Here is a 13194-nt window from a genome sequence, read left to right as displayed (position 1 = left end):
AGTGTGGACCTCAGACAGCAGCAGCAGCATCACTCACTCCAGACCTCCGGCCTCAGCAGCCCGGGGGGGTGGGGCCCAACCACGTGCGTCTTACCCAAACGCTCAAGGTGGGGCCGCTTTGCGCTAAATTTTACCTGCAGCCTTTCCGCACAGCGGCCCTGACCCAGCGGTTTCACCTGGGGGCTTTTTACACAAATGCAGAATCTCGGGCTTCGTCCCAGACCCGCTGAATCACCACCCGCAGTTAAACACGATCCCCAGGGTAGTCGAGTCTGAGAAATGTCGGTCTGTATTACCGTGTCTGCCTCATGTAATGAGGACCTCTCCTCCAGTTAAGTTAAAAAACCTGACCCGAGAAACGGTGAAATTGGCTTGAAACCTCCGGCTCCCTGAGCCCAATGCACCGCGCAAACTGCACGATTATCTTCCCGCAGCGATGACAGGGCTCAGTGTCAGGCCGGGTAAATGGGGGGCGCCAAGAGGGGGAGACTCCGGGCGAGCGCTCTGCCTTCCAGGTGGGCCCCAGGAGCAGGTGTGGCGGGAAGGCGCGAGAAGGGGGGCGATTTTCACGCAGGGGAAGGAACTATAAGGGACCGGGGGGGGGGCGCAGGGAACGCCGCGGGGGGCGGCTGCAGGGAGCCGGCTGCCCCACCCGGGGCCCAGCGAGAGAGGGGGGCGGCCCCTCCCCTGGGGGGAGGACGGCGGGCGGGGGTCTGGGGCGGAGAGGGAGGTGGGTCCCGGGCCGGCGCGGGGGCGGGCGACTCCGCGGCTCCCCGCCCCCGGCCCGCCCCTCCGCGGCGCCATTTTGCAGGCGGCTGTCGCGGGGACCGGAGGCGGCGGCGGGCACTGCGGCGCCGAGGCGCGGCGGCAGGACGGGAGCCCAGCGAGCTGCAGCCAGGTGAGAGTCGGGCCGTCGCGCCCCCTGCCCGGCCGGCGAACCGCACCTGCCGGGCCCGGCCGCGAGGTGCCCGCCGCGCCCACGAGGCCGGCCTGGCACGGCCCCCGAGCGCTGTCACCGGCCCCGCGGCGCGGCCTGCGCCCCCCCAGCCTCGGCCCTTCCCCCGGGTCCCCGCACCCGCGGGCCAGCCTGGCCGCGGGGCCCGTGGATGCCCGGCGACCCCCAGTCCCCGCCGCCCCACCGGACCCGGCCCGGCCCCCGGGCGCTCACCCTGCCCGCCGCGCGAGCCTCAGCGCGCTCGGGCCCTCAGGCCGCGCCGCGGGGAGGCAAGTGGGTCCCCGGGGACCGGACTGGCCGTTGCCGCCGCTTCCTGCCGGGCCCTCGGCCCGAGCGTCCTGGGGTCGTTCGCCCCTTCATCCCTCCGCGGGAGGTGCGGCTGGCATCCCCGCGCCCCCCGGAATTCAGGGCCATCAAGAGGGCGGCGGGGGGGTGCCTTGTACATTTTTTGCTTTCTTCCCTCCTACAAAGGCTGCGCCAAGTAATTTTAGAAGCTTCTGCCCCGACCCCAGGGCCTTTCTCCCCGGCCTGTTTCCCGGGGGGTCGCGGATTCCCCTTGTTGGCTGCCTTGCTGGAAGGAGGAATTGAGCTTTTCCAGTGTGACTACTTTAAGGGCTCAGAATTTTCTCCTTCCTTTTGACTCTTGATGTACCCTTGAATGGATAGCTGACAGGAACTCGGCCTACAGGCTGGGGGTTTTAAACATGACTGATGAGAAATTCTTGATTGTCAGGGCAAAGGGTAAATGAGGGCAACTGCAGGTGGAAGAAAGTCACCCATAAGGGATTTCTGGGTCTGGGGCTTCAGCTGGAGCTGTTACTTTTATTCTTGCAATGCTGGAAGATGGGAGGGGGAAGATGCTGTCCCTGCTGACATCTGGGTGTGCTGAGAAGGCTGGTGATGTGCGAGGACAGGAGACCGGGAGTCCCGAGGCAGTCTGGTTTGAGCTGTCATTAATTGGCCATGTGACTTCTCCCGGCCAGTTCTTCCTCTCTAAAGCCTGAGACAAGAATCAAGGGTAGCTGGAGCTTTTTTATTTCTGTTTTTTGTAGTTGAATTCTGTTGGGCAGGGGCCTCCCCATTTCCAGTTGTGTCCACCTGCCTTTGCACCTTTGCACAGGACTTTCCCTGGATGGCCCTGAAGGTGTTTGAATCTGGTGAGATTTAGAAAGGGCCTTTCAGCTCAGAAATTCTGAATTCTGGAAGGGGTTATGGTTGACTCTGTCAGGATCATTGCACTTGTCCAAAATGTCATGGCTTTTGGGCACCAGCCTTTTAATGGTTAGCAGTGGGTGTGCCATGTAAGTCCTCGTGGCACACCTGTTAGTTAAAGGAGATGAGCAGGTGTGTCCAGCCAGCTACCTGTTTCACCTGACGGCCTGAACATGAGCTATCTGCTTTCTAGACCATTTCCTTTGTCAAAATGGCGACTGGCTCCTTTCTTTGAAATCCAGGGCATTTCTCTTGGTTTCTTTGCTCCGAGTGGGGGGTGATTTTTTTTTTTTTTTTTTTTTTTTTTTTTTTTTTTTTTAAGAAAAGAGGTATTTCAAAAACTTTACATATTGTCTCCCCCCCCCCCCCCCCCCCACGGTTGCATAGTAGTCGTGTTTTTTGACTGTGGCAAAGTTAATTAAGCTGAGTTTTAATGTCTGGATGTTTCAGAAATGTTTATGAAAGCACCTGGCTAGAATATTGTAGGAGGTTTTGCTACGTTTCATGCCACACTGCCAGTGGCGTTTGTGTAGCAAAGGCCAGAGGTCTTAGCGTTGCAGAAATTAGGTATCTCAGGAGCAGCCTTCCATAGCCTTCCATTAGCCCAGCTGCTAATTTGGTGCCAGGTGCTGTTTGAACAAATCGTTGTTGAATGAAACCCCAGTCTTTTGCCCTCAAGGAGCCTAAGGTCTGGGATATTAGAAATCCTGATTTGGCCATTGCCATCCTATTCAGTGTCTCTAAAGACAAATCTGGGATCCTTTTGGGGACTCCTTTCTGGCACCACTGGTAGCTTGAGGAATTTTCCCATTTTGCTTAAGGGAATTAAAAGTCAGCAGTCATAATTTGCAATTACATAGTGCTTTGTACTTGTAAATGAAAGCTTTTTAAAAACTTATTTTTGTTTAATCCTCTTAGGCTTTTTTAATTTAAACATTTTATAGTCCTTCCCTGACCTGTTTCCAGGCCTTGCCTATAAAATTCCCAACACGCCAGTTGGTTCCCAATACCAGATAACCTCATTAATTCATTTTTACTCCCTGCTGTTATTGTAGTTACTCTCTTCTCAGAGGGCTGCCTGTCTGGGCTTTTTATTTTGCTGGGGAACATTTCCTGCTCCAGGTTAGGCTGTGTGTTACTGACGCGGGATTTAAATGAGCCCTGTGTGTGCTTTATGGCACTGTCTTCAATTTTCTCCCTGGCTTTTCTATTTCTAGCCTGTTATTTTGTCACAGGGTCTAGATTGTTGACTCTCGAATGACTGAGGTTTGCTTCCATCTTATACTTTTCATAGGACTTGCACATAATTAATACATTTATTGAGAGCCTGCTGTGTGCCAGGCAATGTTTTTGGTGTTTTGGATGGTTCGTTGGAGATTCTCTGCCCACATGGAGCTCACACACTGGTGAGGAGGCAGACCATGAGATCTGGTGCCCTGAAGAAGAATCTGGCAGGATTGAGGGCATTAAGACTTAGGGTGGGAGCTGAAACTTTGGAAGGATAGACAGGAAAGGCCTGAGTCACCTTTGAGTGAAGACAGGAGGAAGTGAGTCATATGATATCTGGGGGAGGAGCATTCCCAGTGGAGGCAACAGCAGATGCAAAGGCCCTGAGGCAGGAGGAGAGCATTTGGTTTTGAGGTCAAAGAGATCTTGGGAGTTGGATCTTGTAAGGCCATGTGACACATAATGAGGTCTGTGGACTTTACCTTGAGGGGAATGGAAACCTTTGGAGGGTTTTGAGTAGAGGGGACATGGGCTGACATAGCTTTTAACGGGGACATGCTGGTTGTTGCTGTTTGAGAATCAACTAGAAGCAAGGAGGGCAGGGCAGCTGTGTGACCTGCTAGTGCAGGGCTGAGGGTGGTGGTTAGACTAGGGTAGCCAGAGGGTATTCAAAAATGATGGGATTCTGAGGTGGGGCCCAGGAAATTGCCGATAGGCCAGAAAGAAAGTTGGGGGCAATGCCCAGGGTCTGGCCTGAGCACTTAGAATGAAAGGGACCGAGATGTCGGTGATGGCTGAGGAGCTGGTATAGCTCCTTCTCAGGTTAAGTTGTCACACTAAACTGACAAACCCAAATGCAGTCATAAAGGGAGAGGGTGCATGCTTTGGGGGGGCTCCTCCATGGAAATGTAAATCTTCTTGAGAACTCCTCATTACCTTTCGTTTTAATTCTCTCCTGTGACCTCAGCAAGTCTTCAGGTGTAGGTGGCCTCTAACGCCCTCTGAACGTTTACTTACGAAGGAGAGTTCCATCTTATTTATTCAAGAGCCATTTCTTGCGCTGCTTCAGTGGGGTTACATGTTATGCAGGCCTAGCATCTAAAGATAGCACAAAAAGCAAAGATCTGGATTCATAAAAAATGACCTTTGAAAATTCCTGTATCCCAGGGAGTGTGGCAGGCACGATCTGCACATACGCTCTGTAGGGAAACCTCTGAGTGTTTACATGTAGTGAACACAGTCGTGGACAGTGTATAATTTCACAGAGGATCATATTTGCGATTTAAATCAAGTGTTCTCATGGTCACGAACTATTGAGTAGCTTTAGGTTGCAGCCCAAAGCCACTTTCTGTTGGCCATTGTCTGGACTCCCAGTTCTTATTGATGCATAATACTCTCTGTGCAGCCTCCGGGAGTCTGTCCCTCTGTAAGGACATCAGAGTGGCCTTGGGCCTTTGCTTGCCTGGCTGCCCCAAACCATGGTTTTCTCTAGTCAGGAAAGCCTTCTTCATATACAGCTCTTCTCATAGGTTTTGCCCGAAGTGGCACCCTGGTGTCAGTTGTACTAGGGCATCTTAGTGAGTTTCTGGTGGAGACTCACCCTTCTGGACGGCCACCTCTCAGTTCACTCTCAGTGTGAATCTTACACAGCCAAATCCCCCCATCTTCTCAGTCGAGTGTGAGCTCAGTTTAATAAAATGCACTTCCCCTCTAGGAGCCTCTCCAGGTGGTAGAGAAGACCCAACAAAGACTAGACGGTGGGCCCCGTGAGATAGGGCCAGTGCAGTAACGACAGCGCCAGTATGCATCGGTTAGGTGCTGAGCACTTGAGGTCATTATCGTTAGTCCCAGCAACTGGCAGGCGGAGTGCTTCTGTCCGGGCTTCATTTTATTAATGAAGAAACTGGAGTTTGGTTAATTTACCAGAATGAACTCTTGGGTCTCGGTTTCTGCTCTTAAGCTCCAGTTATCCGTGGGGCCCTCTGAGATATTATGCCATTCCCTGGTCTTGTCTGAAGCTCTGGGTTTTCAAGTTCCTGTTGGCCTAGAAGAGGGCAAAGAAGCTGGTGGTGGGTGCCAGGTGCTCTGCCTAGCACCTCCTGTGTTCACTAATGCCCTTTTATCACAGCAGCCCTATGAACTAGGTATTAACTCTTGTTTCTGCTATACAGCTGAGGATGCCAAGATCTGGATCCTTCTTCCTTTTTCCTGCCTTCCTCTTACCTGGCCTGTTTTTCATTCCTGGCTATGGTATTTTCCTCTGTGTACCCCAGCTTGGGTCCTTCGCTCCTTCTATTCCTTCATCATTTCCTGTAGGAATTTTCCATAGCCCCCCCTCCCCCAACACATGCACCTTGCTTTTACATGGTCTCTTTGAGGCAGTAGCCCTTTGCCACCAGCTTCATTTTATTAAACTTGCATTAGCTTTTTCATCCCGGAGCATCACTTCATCAAGGAGGTCTTCGTATTAGGACTCTGGATGGTCTTCTCCACCTTCTTTTCTTTAAAAAAAATTTTTTAAATGTTTATTTCTGAGAGAGAGAGAGAGCGCGCGCGCGCGAGCACAAATGGGGGAGGGGCAGAGAGAAAGGGAGACACAGAATCCGAAGCAGGCTGTCAGCTGCTGAGCTGTCAGCACAGAGCCTGACGTGGGGCTCAAACTCATGAACTGTGAGATCATGACCTGAGCCGAAGTCGGATGCCCAACCCACTGAGCCACCAGATACCCCATCTCCCCCCCTCCCCCCTTCTGATGGAGAGCACTGCTGGAAATGCTGTTTCTCATACATTGCTACTGTAGTTGGAATTTCAGCCTCCCGTTGCTTTGGCTTTCTTGTTCCCTATTCGGTGCTGGCTAAATCATTTGTTGTCACCAAAGGCAAATTAACTGGCTGGGGGTGCAATCTCTTCCCTGTCTAACATGTCGAACTCAAACCGGAGAGTTTCTCATTCAGAAGGTCTGGAGGTGGGGCCCAGTAATTTGCATTTCTAACCAGTTCCCAGTGATGAGGATGCTGCTGGTGGGAGAACCACTGGCCCCTGTGCAAATCAAGTTTTACTGAAACACAGTGGGTTCAAGACCCCATATGACCTGCAGGCCTAAAATAATTGTTGTCTGGCCCTTTATAGAAAAAGTTTGATTACCTCTGCTTCACAGTACGGATGTATGAGATCAGTGCTGAATATTTTCTATTGAATTCATATTTTATCAAGAGCTCTTCATATATTAAGACATTGTTTCGCAAATTATTCCACAAAAGTATGATATGGGGAATATATGCATATTTTGAAGTGTTAGGGAGTATAACACGCATGACGCTTCTTTTAAGTCTTCTGTTTTATCTAAAAATAACGTGAATTTTTTATTCTATTCCAGAAACATCAGTGCTTGGTTTAATATGAAACATTTTTTGTCCTTAATCTTTGAGTAAAGTTGATGCTACTGGATATGTTATTTTAATCCTGCTTCACTCTGTTTGAGAAATAAGCCATTAAGATTTGCATTTTTTTGTCATAAAGTTGCAAATATTTGTCTATGCTTTGAATTCAGATCTGTCAGTCTTTTTCTTTCTTGTGCCTTCTCTATCCTGAGATTTTAATATTCCTTTATATGTGTCTTCATTCTTTTGAAAAATATGTGGCTATAATTTAGTAACTATTGGAGTGTGGCTTGGAGTAAGGATTATTTTTTCTCTACATTTTTCCTAGCACCATTTATTCATTAATTCATCCTTATTAAGTTAAAATGACACCTTAATCATATGCTGAATCTGGAGATCTGTTGTGGGACTTACTCTTTTGTTCCATTTATCTGTCTATTCCTTTGCCATGACCTAGCTATTTTCATCGTTATAATTACTTAATAGTAGGCTTTGCTGTCTGATAGTGCCTATACTCAATTTTTTTTTCCTGTATTTTTCAGTTTAGGGTTTCAAAATAATGGGACATTTTATTAAATGTATGTAAATTAATTTGGGGAGACTTGTCATCTTTATAATAGTGAATTGTTCTGACCAACCACCTGTATTAACTCAGGGTGGTTATGCTATGTGTGTTCTATATGTGCTATATGTATTCTAACAAAGTAAAGTTATTTCTTACATTTTTTGGGGTTGTTTTCCTCAAGTGTGGCGAGTTAAGGATCTAGGCTCCTTCCATCTTACTGCTGACTTCATAATGTGGCCTCTAAGTTTGCTGTGGAATTCTTTGCGTGGAAGATTGTTTCACAGGCTAGGCTTGGAAGTAGCAGTATTTGCTCCCACAGTCTGTTGGCCTGTCCCAGAGGCACGGGGGACAGACGCATGTCCTTCTGTGTATCTGTGACGAAAATGAAATGGCAATGTGTCTGCTGTTGTACTTAACCAAACTGTGTTGTTATTTTTCAGTTGATTCTTGAGTTTCTTAGGCAATAATATGGTCATTTGGATTTTTTTTTTCTTACACATTTTTCTTAATAAATTGTAGAGTACTTACAGATTTTTTTTAAAATGTTTATTTTTGAGAGAGAGCCAGAGTGCGAGCCGGGGAAGGGGCAGAGAGAGGGAGACACAGAATCTGAAGGAGGTTTCAGGCGCTCAGCACAGAGCCTGATGCCGGGTTCGAACTCGTGAACCGCAAGATCCTGACCTAAGCCGAAGTCGGACTGTTAACCAACTGAGCCACCAAAGCGCACCTAGAACATGTTTTAATGTAACAGTCCTTTTAGTCAATTTTTACTGGAATGCATTGTTGTATATAGTCTTTAATGATATTAAAGAAGTGTCCTATTTTAAAGGTCTTTTTCACTAAATTGCAGTATTTATACATAATGGTTTTGAATGAACAGTTTGTCACCTTGACATTGACCCTGGAATTTTGTACACCACAAAAATCCTCAGTCGTCTCTGTCCCTGTCCCTGTTATTGTGGTAATTCTCCAAAGAAGTTCAGTTTCCCTGCTGATTTGAGGATGACCTCAAATTTCTTGCCAGGAGAAATTATATGAGTTATATCTTTCCTTCAGGTTCATCCCAAGGGCTTCTATTTTCTAACCATGCTGTCGTATTGTGCAGCTGTTGGCATCTTTTGTGTCTGGGATTCTGACCCACAGGCTTTGAAAATGTGCTCTCCCTTCGAGAAGTATTTGTGGGTTCTTGTTTCCCTTCCTTTACTCTTTCATCCTTGTGAAGATACACTGAATACTCTAGCAATGTCGATTTGCCTCTTCTGTTGAAGTTCTGCCTTTTGCACCTGCCTCCTGACACCCACTGTGAGTTCAGGCCCATGTCTAGGCTGCCCATCCTGCAGCCTGTGTGTGCTGCGCCCCCCCCCCCCCCCCCCCCGCCTTCTTAAATGATGGGTTTGCACCCTCACCCCTTGAGCTCCCTGTGGGTCTGCTGTGGACTCCCCTACCAGTGGTCCCAGATGCTGCTCTGAACCCCTTGAGAGGCCCTGGCAGGTGGGTGGGGTAGGGAGTCTTATTACTTGGCAGTAAAAGCAGATGGGGTCCAACTCTTTTTCTAGCATTTAGTTCAGTGCCTAGGGTGCTGCTCCAAAATGGCTTCAACTTTTTCTTCACTTTCTGTTTTCAACTCTAAGATCTCCTGTTTTTTTGTTTTTTTGAATTGGTGTCAGGTGTCAGTCAACTCCTGTTTTCCAGACAGCTTTGACTCCTTTTCATTGATAAGTATATATACATCAAGTATGCTTGTGTGCATCTCAAAGTTTCACAAAAAAACACGCATAACCTTGTATGCTGTGTATTCTGAAATTTTGTATTCCTATTTCATGAAAAAATTCGTTGTGGTGCTCTACATTGATTTTGTGATCTGGTCGTGAAATCTGTACATGGCTCTGCTTGTGAGTTTGAGAGGTTATTTATCCATACTGTGTTATGGTAAGGAGCGAATGATGGGGAGGAAACTCTTGACACAGAGGAACCTTCAAAAAAAAAGTTTTATTGAATTATTATTCCGTAAAACTCACCTGTTTAAAGGATATGGTTCTGTTGTGTTAGTATATTCACTGAGTTGTATGTAACCCACTGCTCTCTCAGAACGTTTTTATCCTGCTATGAGGAACCGCGTGCCTATTTCAGTGGTGGCTCCCCATGCTTCTCTCCCCTCAGCCTCTGGCAACCACTAACCTACACTATTTCTATGGATTTGCTTTATCTGGATACTTCATATAAATGGAATCCTACCTATGTGTCCTTTGTGATTGTTTTTTAGCATGTTTTTATGGTTTATCCATGTTGTGGCATGTATCACTGCTGTATTGTTTACTAGTTGATGGACATCTGGGGTGTTCCTGCATTGTAGCTGTTATGAATAATGCTTCTGTGAATGTTCTGTACAGGTTTTTGTGTGATCATGTTTCAGTTCTTTTGGATAAATATCAAAGGGTGGAAGTACTGGGTCGTACGGTGATTCTGTGTTCAACATCTTCAGGAACTAACAAACTTTTCCGAAGTAGGTGGGTCGGCAGTCTGACAGTTGTCATTTCTCCACATCCTCACCAACACTTGTCATTGTCTCTTTGATTATACTCATTCTATTGGGTTTGAAGTGTTACCTCATTGTGGATCTTATTTGCATTTCCCTAGTAACTAATGAGGTGGAGCATCTTTTCATGTGCTTATTGGCCATTTATATGTCCTCTGTAGAGAAATGTCTGTCAAATCCTTTGCCCACTTTTTAATTGGGTCATTGTCGTTTTATTAATAGGTTTTAGGTACCAGTCTCTTACCTGATATATAATTTGTAAATTTCCCCCATTTTATGGATTGTCCTTTTACTTTGTATTTCTGTCCTTTTGAAACACAAAAGTTTTTTTTTTTTTTTTTAATGTTTATTTTTGAGAGAGAGAGAGAGAGAGAGAGAGAGACAGAGTATGAGCAGGGGAGAGGCAGAGAGATAGGCTGAGCAGACAGAATCGGAAGCAGGCTCCAGGCTCTGAGCTTTCAGCGCAGAGCCCAACGCGGGGCTCGAACCCACAAACTGCGATCATGACCTGAGCTGAAATCAGATGCTTAACCGACTGAGCCACCCAGGTGCCCCGAAACACAAAAGTTTTTAATTCTGGTTGGAGTCTCACTTATTTTTTTTGTTCTTTTTAAAAATTTTTTTAATATGTCATATCTAAGAAACCATTGCCTAGCCCTAAATCACAAAGTCACAAAGATTTACCATTTCTTGTATGTTACCCCTATATTTTCTAAGAGTTTTATTTAATTAATTAATTTATTTATTTAAAGTTACCTCTACACCTGATGTGGGTTTTGAACGCAGGAACCTGAAATCAAGAGTCACATGCCCTTCTGACTGAGCCAGCCAGGTGCCCCTAAGAGCTTTATCTTTTATTATTATTTTTAATGTTTGTTTATTTTTGAAAGCAAGCAGGGGAGGGGCAAAAAGAGAGGGAGACAGAGGGTATGAAGCGGGCTCTGCATCGACAGCATAGAGCCCGATGCAGGACTCAACTCCTGAACTGTGAAATCATGACCTGAGCTAAAGTTGGATACTTAACTGACTGAGCCGCCCAGGTGCCCCAAGAGTTTTATCTTCTGGATTTAGATCTTTGATCACTTTTGAGTTAATTTTTGTATATGGTGTGAGGTAGGGGTCCAACTTCATTCACTTATGGTGATTTCCAGTTCTCTCAGCACCGTTTGTTGAAAAGACCATTCTTTCCTCATTGAATTGTCCTGGCACCGTTGAAAATCACCTGACCATGAATGTTAAGGTTTATTCTGTATTCTCCATTCTACCCCCATAGATCTGTCTGTACATCCTTCTACCAGCATGTCTTAATTAGTATAGGTTTGTATTTAGTTTTGAAATTAGAAAACGTGAGTCCTCCAGTTTTGTTCTTTTTCAAGACTGTTTTGGCTATTCTGAGTCGTTTGCATTTTTATTTGAATTTTAGGATTCGTTTGTCAATTTTTGCCAGAAAGGCAGATGGGATTTTGATAAGTGATTGCATTGAATCTGTAGATCAGTCTGGGTAGTATTGCCAAGAACTACATATTTTTAACAGAAAAATTTCATGAGATAATATCTATTTGCACTAGGAGCATGTATCCAGATATTCTAGCCTATCTAGTCCATTCCATTTTTTAATTTTGTTCATGGGTTTATTATCTATTATTTGAAAAACCTGCTTCAAGTCAATGGTTCTCAACCTTGACAGCAAATTGGAATCATCCAGAGTACTTTATATCCACGTGGTCTCATCCCAGAGGCTGAGGTGCCCTTGATCAAGGAGTCCAGCCTGAGTGTTGAGATTAAGAGAAAAAATTCTCCCAGGTGATTCCAGTGTGCAGCCAGGGTTGAGAACCATTGCAGTAAGAGAACTGAAGTGCATATAGATACCCCTTTTAAAGCCTGTGCATAGTTGGCTGAACATATTACGGTATGGGAATATGCATACTATAGCTGCAGAGCCATATGCGTGAAACATTTGGTCACTTAGGTGAGGAATGTGTTAGGTCTGTGTACTTTTTCTTAATCTGCTCGCTAACATTGTCCTCTGGAGAAATGAAATCATTTTGCTTTGGACTTCTCAGTGTGGGTAGTTGTCTCTGGTCTGTATAGAGAGCAAGAATAGAGCAGTCCCTGGAAAGGGTCATTTCTCAGGAATTTTTGTGTCTTTTGCCTTTGGAAATGGACTGATCTGAGAAGAATATGGAGGAAATGCACAGCTATTTTAGGAATTGTCCCTTAAAGAACACTGAAGCTCTTGGCTAGAATTACTTCTTGGTTGGAAGTGTATAAAGCTATGGTCAGAATTACTGAAACGCCATCTGAAGTGGAACTGGTGTCCTGTCTTAGAATATTAAGGGAAATTAGGACGGTGGTGAAAACACACACAAACTAGCTTATTTTACTCATTTGAATTTTTTTCTGGTTTATTTGAAAGTAAAATTTTCTTGTTTGTGTACTTATAAGCGCACATGCATATTTGTATTTTAAAGTAGAGATACGGGGCCTTTTTAAACCAATTTCTTTTTTTGTTTAGCAATGTACTTTAAGCATATGACTAAATCATTAAATAGCCCTTTAAAACATGGCTTTTAACAGCTCATTTGTGCTGAATGCATCATGTTTTATTTGACAAATCCTTCTATTGTTGGGCATTTAGCTTATGAGCCGTTTTTTGCTGTGGGGAACATAATACAATAGTGAACAGCCTTGTATGGAAATCTGTGTGCATTTTTCAGATTATTTCTTTAGACTACTTTTTGGAAGGGACATCATTTGCATTTTTTAAGGCTTTGTTACATACATAAGATGCATCCAGGTTAACGGACTGGGAATTATTGCCATAGTTGAACATTCCTGTTCTCTTTCCTTTTCTTTTTTCTTTCTTACCAATTTGGCCGGAGAATAGAATCATTGTTTATTCTGCTTTTCTTTGATAACTTGGAGTTTGAACACTTCTTCGTTAGGTTTTGGGCCATTTGTATTTTGTTCGGCTTATTTATTTCCTTTACCAATTTTTCTAGTTTTGTGTTCATCTTTTTCCTGGTGATTTATAGCAGTTCTTTTTACAACCAGGATATTAGCACTTTAATTAATGTTGCAAATATGTTTCCCATTTTGTCTTGTAATTTTATGATACGTTCAAGAAGTTTTACTTGTAGATCATTTTGGGGGCTTCCGTTTTCAAAATAAAAATCTCATTTTTCAGACTTGAAAGTTTCAAATGAAATATTTTTCTTGAAGATGAATAAAAATCTGTCAGGATATGATTTTGCCTAAAATAAGTTTTTTTAGATTTCACATCTGCCTGTCAAAGTATGAGGAGAATAATCAGCTGAAT

At 45.2% G+C, this 13194-nt stretch overlaps 1 protein-coding gene across 6 annotated transcripts in view; it reads left to right on the top strand.

Annotated features, from left to right (window-relative positions):
• Positions 1–494: 494 nt before the first annotated feature.
• The window catches only part of SLC23A2 (solute carrier family 23 member 2), a 133740-nt gene continuing 121040 nt past the window's right edge, over positions 495–13194 (top strand). For 5 of the 6 annotated variants that reach the window (XM_042980872.1, XM_042980869.1, XM_042980873.1 and 2 more), the window contains exon 1: positions 792–898. The gene's annotated coding sequence lies outside the window, so the exon portion shown is untranslated. Of the gene's footprint in view, positions 516–791; positions 899–13194 lie in introns of those variants that run through there. The other variant, XM_042980870.1, reaches the window with a different exon arrangement.

The sequence above is a fragment of the Panthera tigris genome, chromosome A3 (assembly GCF_018350195.1).
Source record: "Panthera tigris isolate Pti1 chromosome A3, P.tigris_Pti1_mat1.1, whole genome shotgun sequence".
NCBI lineage: Eukaryota > Metazoa > Chordata > Mammalia > Carnivora > Felidae > Panthera > Panthera tigris.
The sequence above is the reverse complement of the archived record's forward strand: the minus strand, read 5'-3'. Positions and strand labels throughout refer to the sequence as shown.